The 17,884-nt window shown below is 36.8% G+C and overlaps 1 protein-coding gene across 5 annotated transcripts in view; it reads left to right on the top strand.

Annotated features, from left to right (window-relative positions):
• The window catches only part of HIVEP2 (HIVEP zinc finger 2), a 282,443-nt gene that overhangs the window by 90,297 nt on the left and 174,262 nt on the right, over positions 1-17,884 (top strand). For 2 of the 5 annotated variants that reach the window (XM_020972498.1, XM_020972499.1), the window contains exon 1: positions 2,826-2,996. The exons of the other annotated variants lie outside the window; for them this stretch is intronic. The gene's annotated coding sequence lies outside the window, so the exon portion shown is untranslated. Of the gene's footprint in view, positions 1-2,825; positions 2,997-17,884 lie in introns of those variants that run through there. 5 annotated transcript variants of the gene reach the window in all.

The raw sequence follows: 17,884 nt of genomic DNA on the forward strand, positions 1-17,884 counted from the left end.
GTCCAGGGAAGAGAAGTTGTATTTAGGCATTTTATGACTTAGAATCAAAGAGATTCTGAGCAGGCCATAGGGAAGTAAGTAGGGATATGTTTCACAGTAGGAATAGGGATGCTAATTTTCATTATCAATCCTTGAGTGAAAAATAAGAAGAAACACCAGGGTGGAGTTGGGAAGTGGTCATTGGTAGACCACATTGCAAGTCTTCTGGTCCTGCCTCATGATTGTCAATATTGGTGGAATACTAGGATCTGACTGGATATGGAGGGATGAAACTGTATGAGGTATTCAGCATCCAATCATTCAATCAGTTAATCAGTTGACAAGTATTTATTAAGTGACTGCTATATGCTAAGGACTGTACTAAATGCTGGGACTTAAAAGGCAAAAAATGCAAATAATCTCTACTGTCAATTCTGATGTTTCAATATTGCCACCTCCTCACTTATTTGCTTCCACATTTTTTTCAGGTTAAGCTCTCCTTATCATTATCAATTTCCTGGACTATTGTATAGGTTCTTAATTGGTTTCTTTGCCTCTAGCCTGTATCCTTTTCTTTCCTTTTTTTGAGGCAATCAGGGTTAAGTGACTTGCCCAGGGTCGCATAGCTGGTAAATATCTGAGGTCACATTTGAACCCTGGTCCCAGGGCTAGTGCTCTATCCAGTAAGCCACTTTAGCCTCTATCCTTTCCAATCTATTCTTCATACTGTTGCCTCTATAATCATCATAATGTGTTTTTCTGATCATGTTGCTCCTCTAATTAAAACTTACTATTTACCAAATTAAGTATAAATCTCTTTTCCTGACACTTAGTCTCTCGCAATCTGACCTAAATTTACCTTATAGAGACATCCTTACATTACCTCCCATCACATGCTCTATGTTTGGGTCAGAATGGACCATATGCCCATGGGTGTCCTTTCCTCTCTGGTCTCCATACTTTTTTTTTTCACATGTTTCCTTGTGCCGAATGGGCACTTCCCCTATCCCTGCCTGTCGAAATCTTGCCCTTTCTGTTGGTCTTGGTTCTCCTTGGTTTCTCCTTCAGTCCACACTTCACTATCTGCAGCTCTCCTCTGCACTTTTCACATCCTATTTTGTGTGTTAGCTGTGTAATCCCATCGAGGGCAAGGGATGCGTCTTAAGCCCAATACCTTGCAAATAGTAAATGCTTATTATTTATTTGTCAGATTGATTTGGATGACTCTTCATGGCAGAAGAGAGAGATTAGGTAAGAAATAAGGGCCACATTTAGGTGTTTTCTTTAGCATGTTATAGACACAATCAACTAGAGGGCACCAATGAACACTCCCCATCTGGATCCCTAAAAGTAGGCCAAATGGACTGTCGACACATATGCACGGGAGAGAAACGTGAAAGCTTTGCGTAATCTCAGTTCTAAAAATAATTTTCACCTGTATTTATAGCTGTGTTAACATACTTGAGGAGAGTGAGGTACAACCTAGCTACCAGTTCAGGAATGAAAAAAAACCAACCAAAACCAAAACAAAAAAAAGCCCTGTTATTGTTCCTGAAGAAGGAACATTAACCACTTGATGTTCTGCTATTTAAGAGAAAGGCTTCAAGGTGTTTATTAAAAGCTTTAGAGATGCTGTTAATGTGTTTCTCATAGTTGTATATGCTGATAGCGTTAATGTGTTGGGATAAGTTCCATAAGAGGGAACATTCTTTGGAGGACCTTTTGAAAGATAAAGGAATAAAGAGATTATGACTAATAATTGTTCAGGCAGTAAGGAAAATCCTATTGTCTTTTTTTTGGTGGGGGGGAGGGAGGCAGGTTGGTGGGATGAATTTGTAATTCAGACCACCAGATGGGAGAGGTGCAAGTTCTGAAGTAAAATCTGTGGGTATGGCTTTGTCCAGTTTTCCGTTGTTCTTTGTGTGGGTGCGTGTGCGTGGAGGATTCTGGGATGGGAACATATTTAGATATTCAAATATAAAAATGTGCAAAAATCCAGCATTTATGAATATGAAATCTTTGTGAAAGACCTGAATCGCAGGGTATCTGTGCATATGCTTGAGTGGGAGGGAAAAGAGTTTTGAACAGATGACTCGAGAACTATTAAATCTGATGCACATGTGAAAAGTCGCTTCTTTTTTCCTCATAAAATAAGACACCAGGATCTTAAGTTTGGGTGTTGTTTTATGCCTTATTGGTCATTTAAAACATTAGGAATGATCTATGTGTGGCAGTGCATAAATAAGTCTTGATTTTGTAAAATGACCACAAATCATTTCAGACAAGTATAATACAAATGGGAGTGGAAAGAAGTTGATGACATTGGAAAAAAGTCACCATCAAATTAACTTTTATCATCATAAAAGGCGGTTGTAAGATAAAGATTCTTGCACTTGAAGATGAACTCCTTTCCATGCATTTGATTTGCAGCTTAATGTTTTAGTTTGAGAAAAGAGAGGGGATAATACTACATTTCTTTGGGCTGATTAAAAATTAATTTGGGTGGAGTATTTAAACAAGAGGGATTGTTAACTGAACAGGAACATGAATAAAATAAAAGATTATGTCATTTTATAGACACTTGGTGGATATGTTTAGGTTTAATGCTTGTAATGTTGTGTTAAAATTTACAAAACAGGTTGTAATTGCAGCAGCTTATTTAAACCAGCTATTTGTGGTTATGTCTTTTGAGGAAGCTTAAACTTCAACTCTCCCAGCAAATTGACTTCGGGTCTCTTGTAAGAAAATCTAAATGTAGGCTGTTGAATAATCCCTTTGAGGGCCCTGTAACTATTTTTATGCCTGGATATGCGTCATCAGTGGGTATTTTCTCTGGTGACTAGCTTACATCAGGTCTCCTACCATACATTCTATCAGTGAGTGACTTATGATTGATGGGGGCCACGGCTGTTGTTTAGCTTTTATCTGTGACCTCAGCGAATGGACAACAGGAATTTCCAGGCTGTTAAATTCCCTGAATGCTTGAAGACACGGGATCGTGGTGCTGATAAATGCAGGTAGCCCGGAGATATTATTCACCCGAGGGTGTTGGGGGGAGGGGGAAGAAGAAAAAAAAAGGGGGGAGGGAGGGAGAAAGAGGAGGAGGAAGGGGGGAATTCCTTATGTGAACAGCCGTAATTCTGGCTCAGCTCGCTCCGCAACCCGCCGTGGGTGCGTTTACATGCATGGAAAGGTGCATTTCCTGAACCCCGGCGCAGTGGCCGTAGCGCAGCTACCACCGTAGGGTAGCGCTGCAAATGTGGTGCACTGAGGAGCTCCTGGCGCTTTGCTGGGGAAGTCTTTTATTTAGGTTTAATTAGCTGATATTTTATGGCAGTTTTGCAGGAATGTTTTTTCCCCCCCAGGGGGCCACGGTGCTCTTTTCAATAACACACACACACACACACACACACACACACACACACACACACACACAAAGATTTAAAATATAAAGCAAGCTGCTGCTTTTCCACTGGTGAGAATTTTGTAATATATTTTGTCTGCCTTGTTCAGTCTGGATATCATCTGGGAAGTTATAACAAGAGGTGCACTGAGCTAGGGGGATTTTAAGGCTGAGGTGCACCTGTTACATCGACCAGTATACTATATTTTGGAGAGTAAAATGATTCATTTCCTGAGTTTAAGTACCTTGCTTTGTAAACATGAACATATATTTGTCTTCTGCCTTTCCTTCCCAACTTTCTTTTACAGATCTTTAAATGAGATTACAATATTGTAGCCAGATTTCTGTCGCCAGTATTTTAGTAGGTAAGTTAGCTCTGGGATAAAGGAGAAGGTATTTATCCGTCTTCTTACCTCTTTGTTCCTTTCTATGTCAATGACTGTTCCTTCTTTAGGAAAGCAAGCACTTACACTTTTTAAGGAGGGCAAGTTATAAACAGATGTTATGGAAATAAGATCCAAACTATTAACCTTTGGCTTGGGAAGTTAGACAAGTTGTTTCTGCAAGCTGACTTTTCAGGGAATATTTTGCTTAAAAATGCAATTAAATAATATCCAAGCACATAATCTGTATTCATAGAAATGCATCCTTTAAGTGTTTAAAGAACGTTTTGTCTTCTGCTAATTCAAGAACAAATATTTGCAAGAAAATGGTCTTTATTAATTATACTTACCCATTTTTATTTATCCCAACATTTCCCCCCCACCCCAGTATAGTATTCCTCTCTCCATGAATGACTGCTTAGAGCACACCCAACTTGACAAAGAACCTCAATAACTTTTTGCTAGTTAAACAATCTTTTGGATGCACTACCAGGACAGCAGCCTTTGAAACAAACTGGTGTTTCTCTTAAAAATGCTCTCACTTTTAGGAAACAATAGATGATTAAAATGACATTTTTATCTTCCTCACAAATCCATGGAATGAGCATAAAAACAGAATATTGTTATGTTTTTGGTATCCAGACATAAGTAGTTTAGCAGAAAGATACATTTTGTGGAACAGTTGCCCAGTTTTAGCATTTCAATTGTAAATAGACCTTAAAAAATACATAGTTTTAAAGAGAGGAGAAAGATCAGTGCTGTGGTTGAAAACTCATACACAAGTCTTTTTTATTTTTCATTTCTTCTTTTGCAACTGTCTTGAATGAGTTGAATGACTCATGGTAAGCAGGTTATAATTTGAAATTTATAAAAGGTTAAAAGTAAAAGCTTGATGAGTCAATTCATTTATAGCTGACTGAATTCATCACTCATAATACATCTTTTGCAATAAGCCATTTAAGTATTGGTTAGGGGTACTGTTTATGTTTATTTTATTTTAATGTCCCAAGAGCCTTTAGTGACTAACTTCACTTCCATAAGACTGACATAATGGTGGGAAAGCTAAATTTTGGGTTAGTTCTGACCTTGACATTTTTTCTGTTCCCTAATAGGAATTTTTATCACTGTTTATAACAATTTTCTCCTTAAATTATTTTTTGCTTTTTTTTTCTTATGGAGAAGTAGTGATGTCTCTCAGCATAGCTAAATTTTCAAGAGGAGTATATTTTCTTCATCAAAAAGACACATACACACATTTATATCACAACTTAGTATGGTTTGTGTGGGAGGGGGAAGTAGCTGCTTGTCTATTGAGTGCATTGTGGCTATTCTTTGCTGCATAGGACAATGTGAGATTAGGCAATATGCTCTCAGTTTAATATTGTGAAGGCACAGACTGATGATTCTGAGGAAGGGAATAATTCCAAGGTTGTATACTGAAAGAAAACAATAATTGTTCTGTTTTTAGCAGAGCTAGCATGGAATCTTTGACAGTATTAAAAAAAACAGATATGAAGAATAAATTTTCCTTTCACTCTATATGTGCAGCTTTTTTGTAAGGTTTAGGAGATCAAAACCCTACAGGTGCAATGTCAGGCACTGTAATGTGCAGATCTACTTATGGTGGAACCTTGGTCTGAAGTGAAATTTTATTGTTCACAGCATATTCTCAACCATCAGAGGACTCCACTGTATATTTGGTTTCTATGGATACACATTTTGCTGGCTTTCTCAGCTGTGATAATACAGTACAGAGGCTTTGAACTTTGGTCCAATTACAGGTGGAATTAGATTGTCCTTATAGTAGCTGTGTCTTTGGCCAGTGTTTTTGTTAGTAGCAGGGTATAAGAGAGTGGGGCAGAAAAGGAGCAAGCTCTCCAATATAGGAAGGTGGTGGGATATTTAACTCTTCTTTCTTACAAGGACCTTGTTCCAGAATGGACTTCAGATTCTAACATTAGCATGGCACCTAACTGGTAGCATCTATACAAATGAAAGGATTTAGAATATGGGAATCTTCAGAAAATAAAACACCCTCTCCCCACCCCCTGCCCTCAGAGTAAATATTCTGGAGAATTTGAATATATTCCATTTGATAAGTAATTCCTCTACTTTATCAATTTCTATCTGCATAGTTCAAGAGTCTCAAAATTTAGGGTCATCTTAGACTTTTCAAATATTGTTATCACTTATTCAGCTTTTGAGAAAAATGCTGTTCCATTGTCTTCATTTCACAAAAGATATCTAATGAATGGAAGTGGCATGTGCTCAGTGCTACACAACATAAACATTCACAAGTCTGACCTTATATGTATGAAATCACTTAGAAGATTTCTGACTCCAAGTCATAGCCCTCCTCCACTCTGATAATATTAACAAAGTACTGATAATTTGGGTTGCTTTTTAATGCTGACACCATCTTTTAGCTTGTATCTGAAAGGATGACTTTGTCATAATCTTTTTTGAGATAGAAGTTCATATCATCCTTTTGTCATTATTGTGTAGAAAAACATTTGTGAAACAAAACCTTCCAAAGCAAGAGGGGAGAGTTCATTCACTCATTCAGTCATTCAATCACAACACAAACATTTATTGATAGCCTGCTAGTCAACCAGCTTGTTGACAAGCATTTATTAAGTACCTACTTTTTTTTTTGCCAGCCTCTGTGCTAAGGACTGTAATATAAAAAAAGGCAGAAAACTGTGCCTGATTTCAAGGCGGTCACAGTCTAATAAGGGAGTTATCTCAAACAACTATGTATAGACAAGATATATACAGGATAATATGGAGATAATCATGATGTGTAAGGTATTTACTATATTGGGTGTTGAGGGGGCTATGTGCTTATGCACTCAGATTTTCTAGTAAATTTAAAGAAACACATTCTTCTTGGAGGAGATGGAAAATTAAGTCTAGAAAACCTTGACAATCAATGTCAAACTTTGTGGTGGACAAAACTATTGTCATCCCATTATAGATACATCCTTCTAGTCCTTTCATCCACTTGAGGAGCTACAATGGGTGCTTTGCTTGACATATTTCTGGAAAATTCCATAGGAAAGAACATGAATACCTCTGGATAGATAAAATGAAACATAGGATTTTAGAACTGAAAGGGACCTTACAAATTATCTAGTCCAGTCCCATTATATCACTGAAGAAAAAAACTCATAGACAATTTTTTTTTTCAGCCAAAGACAGGGTTTACTCGAACATCCACCATATTGGCCAGACTCCCTAAGAGTCTTTCTGGGGACCAGAACATTAGTGAGCAGTGGCTAGATTTTAAGAATTTGAGCCAAAGTCACAGAAATTAAATAACTTCTCAAGTCATATACATTGTTTATGGCACCACTAGGACTGGAACTTAAGTCTGACTCACAATCTAGTCATCTCTCCATGATACCACAGTGGTTTTAATTGCAGAGGTCAGGAGAGTTTAAATGATTTGCTCAAAACTTATTTGACCCTCAGCTAAAGTGAGAGGAAAATATTAGTTATTATCAATTCCACTAACAATGAATTTCTCGTATCTATGAATGAGTTCTTGCTGTATCTTGGTTAACTGAGATCTTTGTTACTTCCTATCATTACCTTCTCCATAGTAGCCTAAATAAAAAACCCACCCAAATCCCAACAACAACCATAACAATCTCTCCCCTGATAAAACCAAAAACAAACAAAAAAAACCCAACCCAAAACAAACCAAAACACTGAACTTTCAATATTTTAACTGGAAGTTTTGTAAATGTCTTAAAATTAAGATTTCTCTTCATGTACTCTGTAATTACAATTTTGGCATCTGTGATACTTGTACCTTGGGTAACAATTCTACTTGAGACATTTTTCCCTAACATAGTGTTTGTTTTATCTGTGTATGGGAATACTCAGAAAATCCCTGGGAACAGGGAATTCATCCATCCTTCCATCCATCCATCCATCCATCCATCCAATATTTATTGAGCAGGAAGAACTTTGGAAGCTATGGAGAAGAGTAAGTCACAGTCCTTCCTTCATGGAGTTTACAGTTTGATAGGGGAGATAAGATAGGTACACAGAAAACTGTAAAGCTGTGAAGATTCAATGTGATATATTAGAAATTGCCTGGACTGTGCATTTGAAAACTAGCATTCTTTTCTAGCCCTGCAGTAGACTAATTGTGTGTTCCTTGGACAAAGCACCATCTTTCTGGATCTTAGTTTACACATTGTAAAATAAAGAAATTAGACTAGATGATTTCTGAGACCCCTTCTAGCTCCAAAATTTTGTGATTCTGTGATTTAGTGTGTTCTGCAAAGTTCTACTTTGATGTCTCATCATGGCATAGAGGCAATTCAAGTTTCTGAAAGGCTTTGCAAGGGATCACAGTCTATGGCAGATTCTACTGAAAATGTGAAAACTTCAAATATGGGTGATAGAGTATATCTCTGTTGTGCATAAACCAGCATACTTAAATTTAGAGAATTACTAGGTTAGCCACAGAGTGTTCTGCACCTTGATAATTCTTGAAGACAAACTACTAAGATGCTGAAGGATTACCCTCACCATCAGTAGAAGCAGCGCTCACATAGTTGGAATTATAGCTCTTTAAAGCATTAGATTAAGTATAACTCAACAATAAGTAAAAGGTCTTATGAGGAATCACAGGAACTAGAGCTTACCTATATCTGGTGGGATCAGAGAAACCTTCATAGAGACAAGCCTAAAAAGATATGTAGGAATTGGATTGCTACTGAGGGATATAGGAAGGCAAGGATCTCAGGCAGAAGCTCTATTATGAAAAGGAAAGGCAGAAAGGGTGAAATGATGATGATGATGATGATGATGATGATGATAGGTGTGATATCCAATATAATAATCCAATTTGGCTTGAGCAAAGAGTGCATAAAAAGGAATAATGGGAGATAAAGGTGGAAAAATAGACTGGGGACAAATAGTAAAGGATGTCAAATGCCAGGCTCATTGAGACTTTATTCTGTAGGCAATGGGCAACCATTGAAGGTTTTGTTTAGGGAGGTGATATAACAACTACCATTTATACTCTGCCATAAGGTTTACAAAGTGCTCTCCTCACAAGTATTCTGTGAGGCTGGTAGTACAAGTATTGCCAGCCTTACTTTACAGAAGAAGAAACTGAGACCCTGAGAAGACATACAACTGGGATTTAATTAAGATGTCCTAACTCAGGGTCCACTTTTCCATTCCCTGAACCATGCTTCTTTAGAAAGGCACTTCAGGAAAATTTTCCAGAAAGAATGGAGGGGAGAGAAACTGGAAGTGGAACGTTCTGTCAGGAGACAATTTCAATATTCATGCTAGAGGTTATGAGAGGAAGTTTTTTTCAGTAAATATTTGCTAGGAATCTGCTATATTCAAGACATTGTGGTAAGCTTTTTTAAAAAAGCTGCATACATATATAAGACATAGTCTGTTGTCTCTAGGAGTTACAATCTGGTAGGAGGCACATGTTCACAGATAACTACAGTATGAGGGGTAAGGAATATGCCAGGTGAGTAGTATAAAGAAAGTGCAAAAGAAGTTATGAGGAGGAAAAGGTCACTATAAACTAGGAGGATGAAGGGAGATTTCATGGAAAGAAGTGGAATTTGAGTTTAGTTTCAAGTATGGATAGGATTAGGATAGGCAGAGATGGGAGGGGACAGGGAAAAGTGAACCCAAGTGGAAGGAACAAAGCAAAATATAATACATAGTAAGGGAATAGTGAGTGGTATATTTTGGTTGGAGCAAAGTAGTGAATAGTGGGAGATGATGTGAGAAATGTAGCTATGGCCAGGATGTCAAAGTCCTTAAATGATTAGGTGAAGAATTCAGGTCTCAACAGCAACAAAAATCTGAATGTAGTGTGCAGAACGTATTGGATGAGGGAGAGACTGGAAGCAGGAGTGAGGGAGAGGTAACACTTCTGGAAAACTTCTGCACTAGACCAGGCACGAGATTATAAAGGTGTGAATTAAACTAGAGGTAATGGGAATGGAGAAGAGAAAGGATATGTGGATGGATGAGAAAGATATTGCAAATGCAGATTGGATAAGATTTGGCAATTTAAAGGATATGAAGCATGAATAAGGTGGAGTCAAAGATAACTTCAACTTCCAAACCCAGGACGCTCAGGCTACTCAAGGTGGCACAGTAGATGGATGTGCTGGATCTGGAGACAGGAAGTCTTGAGTTCAAATTGGTCTCAGATATTTATTAACTATGTGACTTTGGGCAAGTCACTTGACCTCCATCTGCCTCAGTTTCCTCATCTGTAAAATGGAAATAATAATGATGCTTACCTCCCAGACCTGTTGTGAGCATCAAATGAGTATCAAATCTTAAAGTATTATGTAAAAGTGGTGATGATGATGATGATGATGATGATGATGATGATGATGATGATGGTGATGATTAAACAGAAATGGAGTAGTTGGTTTGCAGAGCAAAGACGTTTAAGATGTGATGAGTTAGAGGTGACAGCAGCACAGCATCTAGGTGAAGATGATTAGCAAACAGGAAGTGAAATGTAGGTCTTGGAACTCATTTATTCCTCTTGATTTATTCCTTCTTGACTTTTAATACACTCCTCACCTATTATTTTGTCTCCCTCTTTTTTCCTTTCACTCTTCTTTAATCTTCAATTTCTTAACCAATACTGCTTGTTTCCCCATCCTGCAGAAAACAGGGGAGGGATGCGGCATACTCTTTGAATCTAATTGGTGGTTGGAAATAATAACAATAAATTTCTGTACTGTTTTATTGTTTTCAAAGCATCTTTACATGCATTATTTAATTTGCTTCTCATATACCTGCTGAGGTAGGTCTGTTAGGTATTTTACAAATGAGGAAACTAAGTTGCAGAGCGATTGAGTGTTTTCTTAAGGTTAAAAATCTATGAAGTTGTGGAGCTAGAATGAGATTTCATGTCTTCTGACTCATAGTCTGGAGTTCTCATCATTATAACACATTGGCTTTTTTGGGATTGGAGATCTTTTTTCATAGCAGCAAATGAAAACTGACTAGAGGTGGAACTGGTACCTAGGTTCACATTATTCAAAATAAAAGCCACAGGCACAGATTGGCTTTACTCATTAGATAGAGCTATAATATCACCTCTGGTAAACTTATTTCAAAGACTGTGACTAGGTATGTCTTAACTTTTCTTTGCATTTCTCCTATGTTGCAAAACTACATAAATAGCATCTTCTGCAGGCACCTCTCCTTAAGGAAATTCAGAATAAAGGATTTTACTATTAAAAATTAAAACCAGAGAGTTGGCATGTCATAGGAAAAAAACAAAAGGTCTCAAAGTCAGGAAGGCCTGGCCCAAGTGCCATGTGGACACATATTGATCATGTGTCCTTGGGAAAGTCACTTAACTTTTCAGTGCCTTAGGCAGCTCTCCAAGACTCTGAGTTGCAGAGAAGGTGTTGAGGTGCATTGGTGGATGAAGTTCTTCCTCAGGAGTTCCCTATACCAATGCAATCACAGATCTAGCTCTGTCCTCCCCCTCCAAAAAAAAAATTTAAAAGGAGTATGCAAATCACATAATCACAGAGTTGGAAAGGACTTAAAGAATACTCTCCATAGCACACCCAACAATTGAGTGACCAGCCTTCCCATGAGGTGTGTTGACTAGACTTTATTTGACTAATTAATAGGAATCCTTATATCAAGACTGTAATTGTTTCTCTAAACTTACTCCCATTGATCCTAGTTCTTGACCCCGGGACTAAGCTGAACAACAGTGTAACAGTGAACACAATGTAACTCAGTCAAAGGGCCTGAGTTCAAATCTTGGATCTTTGAGCCAAGTGACTATCGGGATGGACTCTAGGGATGGCTATAGGGATGGTAGGTCACCCGTGTGAGTTTGGACATGACTTGACACTGATACACTTAATTGCCTCACCTTTTAAAGTGAGGCCATTGGATTAGGTGACTTCTAAGCCCCTTCTCTAAATCCGTATTCCTCTGAACCTATTCAACATGACAGCCTTTCAAATACTTGAAGATAGTTATCATGTGCTTTTCTTAGTCTTTTCTTCTCCATGCTAAATGTCTGGCTCTTTCAGTCAAAAGGTCCCTCACTATCATGATTGTCTTTTTTCCTTCCTTCCTTCCTTCCTTCCTTCCTTCCTTCCTTCCTTCCTTCCTTCCTTCCTTCCTTCCTTCCTTCCTTCCTTTTCCTCTTTCTCTTCTTCCTTCTCTCCTTCCCTCCCTACCTCCTTTTCTCCCTCCTTTCTTTTCTCTTTCTTTCCAATCTTCCTTCCTTTGTTGATTCATTCATTCATTCATTCATTCATTCATTCATTCATTCATTTGCTCCATCCTTCTTTCCTCTATTCACCATATTTTAGGAAGGGCAAATTGGAATGAATGAACAAGTGAAAAAATTATTAAATATTTACTATATGCTAGGCACTATGTTAAGTGCCAGGGACAAAAAATGTAAAAGCAAAGACAGTCCCTGCCCTCAAAGAACTTGCATTGTAGTCTGGGGAGACAAAACTCTTGGGGGAGTAGGGACAAGGAGGGTCACTTTAGTCTTGAAAGTTATAGCAATAATGAAAATGATAAGAATAGGGGATACAATATTCCAGGTGTTGTCTGAGTAGAGCAGAGTATAGTGGGACTATCATTAGAGAATGGATGATAAAATGGCTATGACTAGAGAGGGGATGTCCCAATTTTAAGGTTCAAAGCAATTCTGAGTGATAATGAGGTTCAAGATGTGGTTGGGGTGTGGGTGACTAACCTGTCACTGAAGAGGAGGTTGAGGGACTATGATGTCATGTTGGCAAATAGGTCATCAGTCTAGATATTGGATTCACTAAGGATGAGGTCAAGGAAAAGGGTAGAAACAAAAAAAAAGTGAGTCATAGGTTGAAGTCATCAAGGGAGTATGGAATGTATTAGAGAAGATAGTAAAAGGTGATGATCAGAATATGGGCATAAACAGATGGCTTGGATATTAAAATAAATCTTGGTGAAAGGATACTTTGATCTGTGTGGGTAATTCCTCTTTTCATATCTTCATCTCCAATCACACTGTATCTTAGATATTTTACTGTTTTACACTTTGTCTGATGTGAGCACTGAGTAGATCACTGGATGACTTTTCTTGGAATTGTGGAAAGAACACTGGATTTGGAATCAAAGGACCTGGATTCAGATCTTCTCTCTGTCATCTACTACCCAGGGATATGTGTATATCCCTTTTCTCTTCCCTATCCACCCTACCCCAACAGCCATCTGTTACTACAGAATAAGAAAAAAAAAAGAGGAAAGTAAATAGTTCAGTAAAAGTAACCAGTACAGTGTAGTATAGTAGATAAAAGAGCTGTACTTTGAATAAGGAAGACCTGGGCTCAAATCCTGATTCTGACATTTAATAGTGTATGACTTTGGGTACCATAATAATCCATTACATCCATGAACTACAGTTAGTTTAGCCATTAACCTATTGATTGATAGCCATTAACCTGCTTTATTTCCAGTCCTTCATTACTTCAAGAAATGCTGCTATAAATATGTTGGTTTATATGGGATTTTTCTTTTTGTCTTTGACCTTTGTTTATATGCCTAATAGTAAGTTTAATTATGTGACCTCTGGGTCACAGGATATGAACATGTTAGTCACTTTCTTAATTCACAATTGTTTTCTAGGTTGATTGGACCACTGTACAGTTACACCAGCAGTGTATCAGAGGGCCTGTTTTTTCATAGCCCTTTCATTATCATCTATTCCCATCTTTGGTTATCTTTGCCACTTTTCTGGCTATGAGGCAGAACCTCATAGTGGTTTGAATTGTATTTCTCTTATTATTAGTGATTTATAGAAATCTTAAATATTTTTATTAATAGATCGTAATTCTTTTGAGAACTGTTATATTATTCTTACTAATACTTGTTGATTCATAGGTTAATCATTTTTAGCCTCATCTGGGCAGTTGTGTGCTCAACTACTAGACAGATATTTTTATTCTGATATTCAATGTTACTGTAATTCCTTTTAAATTACAAGGTCCACTAGGAGTCCATGGTTGTGTACTTTTAATTTATTTGAACTTGATTTGAGGTTTAGTATTTTGTCTTAATATCTTCAGGAACTAATATAATAAGATGCTTAATAAATTCTTGTTGAATTGACTGAAATTAAATGTGTAGAATTTGGGGAGCATTTAAGAGAAAATAAGCACAACCATTGGAAGCAGGGTCCATAAGAATGACCAAGAGGGAATAGGATTATTTGGATTTAAAATTTTTATTTTTATTGATACCTTCTTTTTTATCTTCTTCATTTCCAAATATATGCTTACTTCCTCTGTTTCATGATTGATCACCTCTTGTGACAAAGACTTAGAAACAAAGGGAAAAAAACCTTCAGGAATTTGGATTATTTGGGCTGGTGAATACTGAGACCAGGTCCATATAACACCATAGTGACTTTACAGTTGGAAAAAAATAAATGATCTTACTTGGCATTGTTTAGACAAAAGACAGAGACTGAAGTTTTTTCTTTACAATTGGTTGTGGTATTTTTTTGTAGAAATAAGCCTGAATAATGACTTGAAAATATTTTAACTTAGATGATCATTTTACAAATATCATTAGCTCTCTTTTCTCCAGCAATATGGCATATCAAATATAAATAAATTGATTTCAGCATAGTAGAAAGTGTTGGCAAGGTTAATATGTTCCTAGAATATGGTCAGATTTGGCATATCCTTGTAAACCCAGCTACTGGGGAGATGAGGTTGGCGAATCTCTTGACTTCAGGAGTTCTGAGATGCAATAAGCTATGCCAATTGGGTATCTACACTAAGTTTGGCATTAATATGATAAGCCTCTGGGAGAGGGTAAGGGGCTTAGTTTGCCTAATGAGAGGAAAACTGGCCTAAGCTGAGATAGCCTAGGATGGGCAACTGAAGTTTTGGAAGTCTCTTCTACAAGATCATCAAAATCAGTATATGTAACAATTTATCTGGGATTGGGTTAGGTATATGGAGGCTTTCAAACCAGAAAATACCTTGATGACCTCTTGAGTTTACTTTTGTCTGTTTTGTAATTATGTGTGTTATAAAAGGAGAGAGAGAGAGAATAGAAAAATAAACATCCTTCATTTTAAAAAAGATTGTAGGGAAGTCTCCTTATATTCAGGCAATCATTCTTCTATCACCACTCAGTATTTGTAATCTAGAGCTGTCAGCTGAGACAGATTTCCTGGCTGACTATCAGTCAGATCGGGAAAAGCCTGTCTCGTGCCAGGACATCTGGGGAGGCACAGAAAACACTATGTACTTCCCTGATGTCATCCATTAGTATCTACTTGTCTCATATAGAACTTGAAGCCAGTTGAGTTATAGACTCAGCAACTGTGAGTGAGGTAGCCTTGGGCAATGACTTAGGATCAGACTCCTCATCCTTCATCCACTATTTTCTCTAATAAGGAGTTTTCCCTGTATGTTATTGCAAAAATGCTTAATCTACTCTTCAGAGGTATTGAGAATGCAATATTTTCTATTAATGTAGTTTGAATAATTAAAGAAATTATAGGGTTTTTTTTGGAGGGGAAGAGTCAAATTCTTCTGACTCATTTTATCATGGAATGTTAGAATAGGAAAGGATCTATCCAGCTCAATATCTTTATTTTATAGATATGCAAGTGGAGGCCTAGAGACATGGAATGACCTGAATGTCACTAAGAATTTGTAAATTTGTATTGTAAGTCTTTTCTCAAAATGTACAGACTTGTATAAGTGTGAGATAAACCACAAGACAAAATCAGAAATATCTGTTAGAGATGAAATATTTGAGTCTGTGTTAACAGGCAGTTTCAAAGAACAGTCTGTCTTGAACCCATCATTTTTGTCATTGTATTGAAACCAGTATTGCCTTTAGATTCTAAAAAAAACTTATGAGAGGATAAATTTACTTCATCAGCATTTTAAATGACACCAAAAATATGCTTGACAATTGTGTATGCTTTCAGGAATTTCCTCCTTTCCTGTAAAAACTGACAGTAGGAAGTGTGCACAATAGGAATAGAAAATCAGGTATGTTATAAGAGTTCTGAGTGCCTTATAATGGGACCATCGATTTTGAACAGGAAGAGTCATCTATACCAGTGGTGTCATACTTAAATAGAAATACAAGCCCTCAAACCGTACGTAAGGATCCTTTACTTAGGATTGCATATTGACTTAGAAAACCACCTATTAATATTATCTATGTTTTATTGCATAAAAATGCAATCTCTAGGCCTCCACTTTCATATCTATAAAATAAAGATATTGAGATGGATAGATCCTTTCCCATTCTAACATTCCATGAAAAAATGAGTCAGAAGAATTTGCCTCTTCCCCTCCAAAAAAACCTCCTGTAATTTCTTCAATTATTCAGGCTACATTAATAGAAAATGTTGTTTCCTTTTTTGGCTAGGCAATGGGGTTACGTGACTTGGCCAGGGTCACAGAGCTGAGTGTTATGTGTTTGAGGTCGGATTTGAACTCAGGTCCTTCCGACTCCAGGGCCAGTGCTCTGTCTACTGTTCCACCTAGCTGCCCCCCGCCCCCAAATGGGATCTTCTTGTTGAGGAATGTTTTTACCAAGTCAACATAGTTCTAAAAAATTACATGTACATTTTAATTTTACTTTTTAATGCTTTATTGATGCTTTTAAAATAACAACAATTGTGGTCCAATAGTCTTTTCCTTTCCCCTACCTCACCTCCCATAGACTCATCCCTTGTAACAATGAAAAACAATTAAGCACAGTGGATACATTTTAAAATCTCCTTTGTTTTCTGGTTTTTTTTTTCTGTACTCTAAGAAGAGCATTAGGATTATAATTTTAAATTTCTAATGAGAGAAACACTTTGTACATATCAGAAGTAACAGGGGAAAAGCATAGAAAGAATTGAAGAGTCTGCCAACCTTAGGTCTTTCTCGTTGACTTTTGTTTTGAAAAAGACAAAACCCCCTTACAATATGATAAATAGAAATAAGATCCTATTGATAATGAAATACTGTAATGAGAAACAGAAATATAAAGACTAGAAAGTGAGGTTTATATGCCTTTCCTGAATGGAAATGGAAATCCAAAGTATAAATATTTCTTTGTTTTTTTTGCTAAGTTTTGAAATGAGTTTTTAAAAGTTACATTCTTTGGAATATTAATCTAAATATATTACGTAATTTTACATGTAACATATTTTGGTTTTTCTATATGTTTCAATCAGACAAGAATAGGATGATTGAGGAGGTTATTGAAATTCAGAAAAGAACTTAATTTACAAATATTAACTTTATTGAGGCAACTAGGTGGCTCAGTGAATAGAACTCAAGCTTGAGTCAGGAAGACCTGAGTTTAGATGCAGCCCCAGACACTTGCTAGCTATGTCACTGATCAAGTCACTTCTGCCTCAGAGTCTTCAGCTGTGAAAACCCTCTCTCCCAGGGTTATGGTAAGGATTAAATGAGATCATATTTGTAAAATGCTTAGCACATAATAGGCACTTAATAAATCCTTGTTTCCTTCATTCCTTTATTGTGCTCTTCCAGTACATCTACTGTCCTGCATAAGTGGTTAAAAGTAGGCGATAAAACTTTTAAAATTTTTATACAGACTTATCTAATAGCTTGAAAAAGTGATGCTGAGTAGTTCACAGCTGTGGAAAGAACCTCCAAAATGAAACATAATTGTTGAGGTAGACCTTCACAAAGAGAAAAAGAAACTACCTATACTCTTTGACCCAGCAATACCACTACTTGATCTATTTCCAAAGATGATTAGGGAAAAAGGAAAAGAACCTATATGTTCTAAAATGTTTATAGCAGCTCTCTTTGTGGTGGCAAAGAACTGGAAATTGCAAGGATGTGCATTAATTGGGCAATGGCTTTACAACTTCTGGCATATAATTGTGATGGAATACTATTGTGCTATATGAAATGATGAGCATAATGATTTTAGAAAAACATGGAAAGACTTACATGAAATAATGAAGAGCAAAATAAGCAGAACCAAGAGAACATTGTATACAGTAATAGCAATATTGTTTTAAGTAAAGTAAGTTTGTTATGTTCTGTTATGTAAGTTAAGTAAGTTTGTTACGCCT

The sequence above is a fragment of the Phascolarctos cinereus genome, unplaced genomic scaffold, assembly GCF_003287225.1.
Source record: "Phascolarctos cinereus isolate Bilbo 61053 unplaced genomic scaffold, phaCin_HiC Scaffold_5;HRSCAF=322, whole genome shotgun sequence".
NCBI classification, from domain to species: Eukaryota; Metazoa; Chordata; class Mammalia; order Diprotodontia; family Phascolarctidae; genus Phascolarctos; species Phascolarctos cinereus.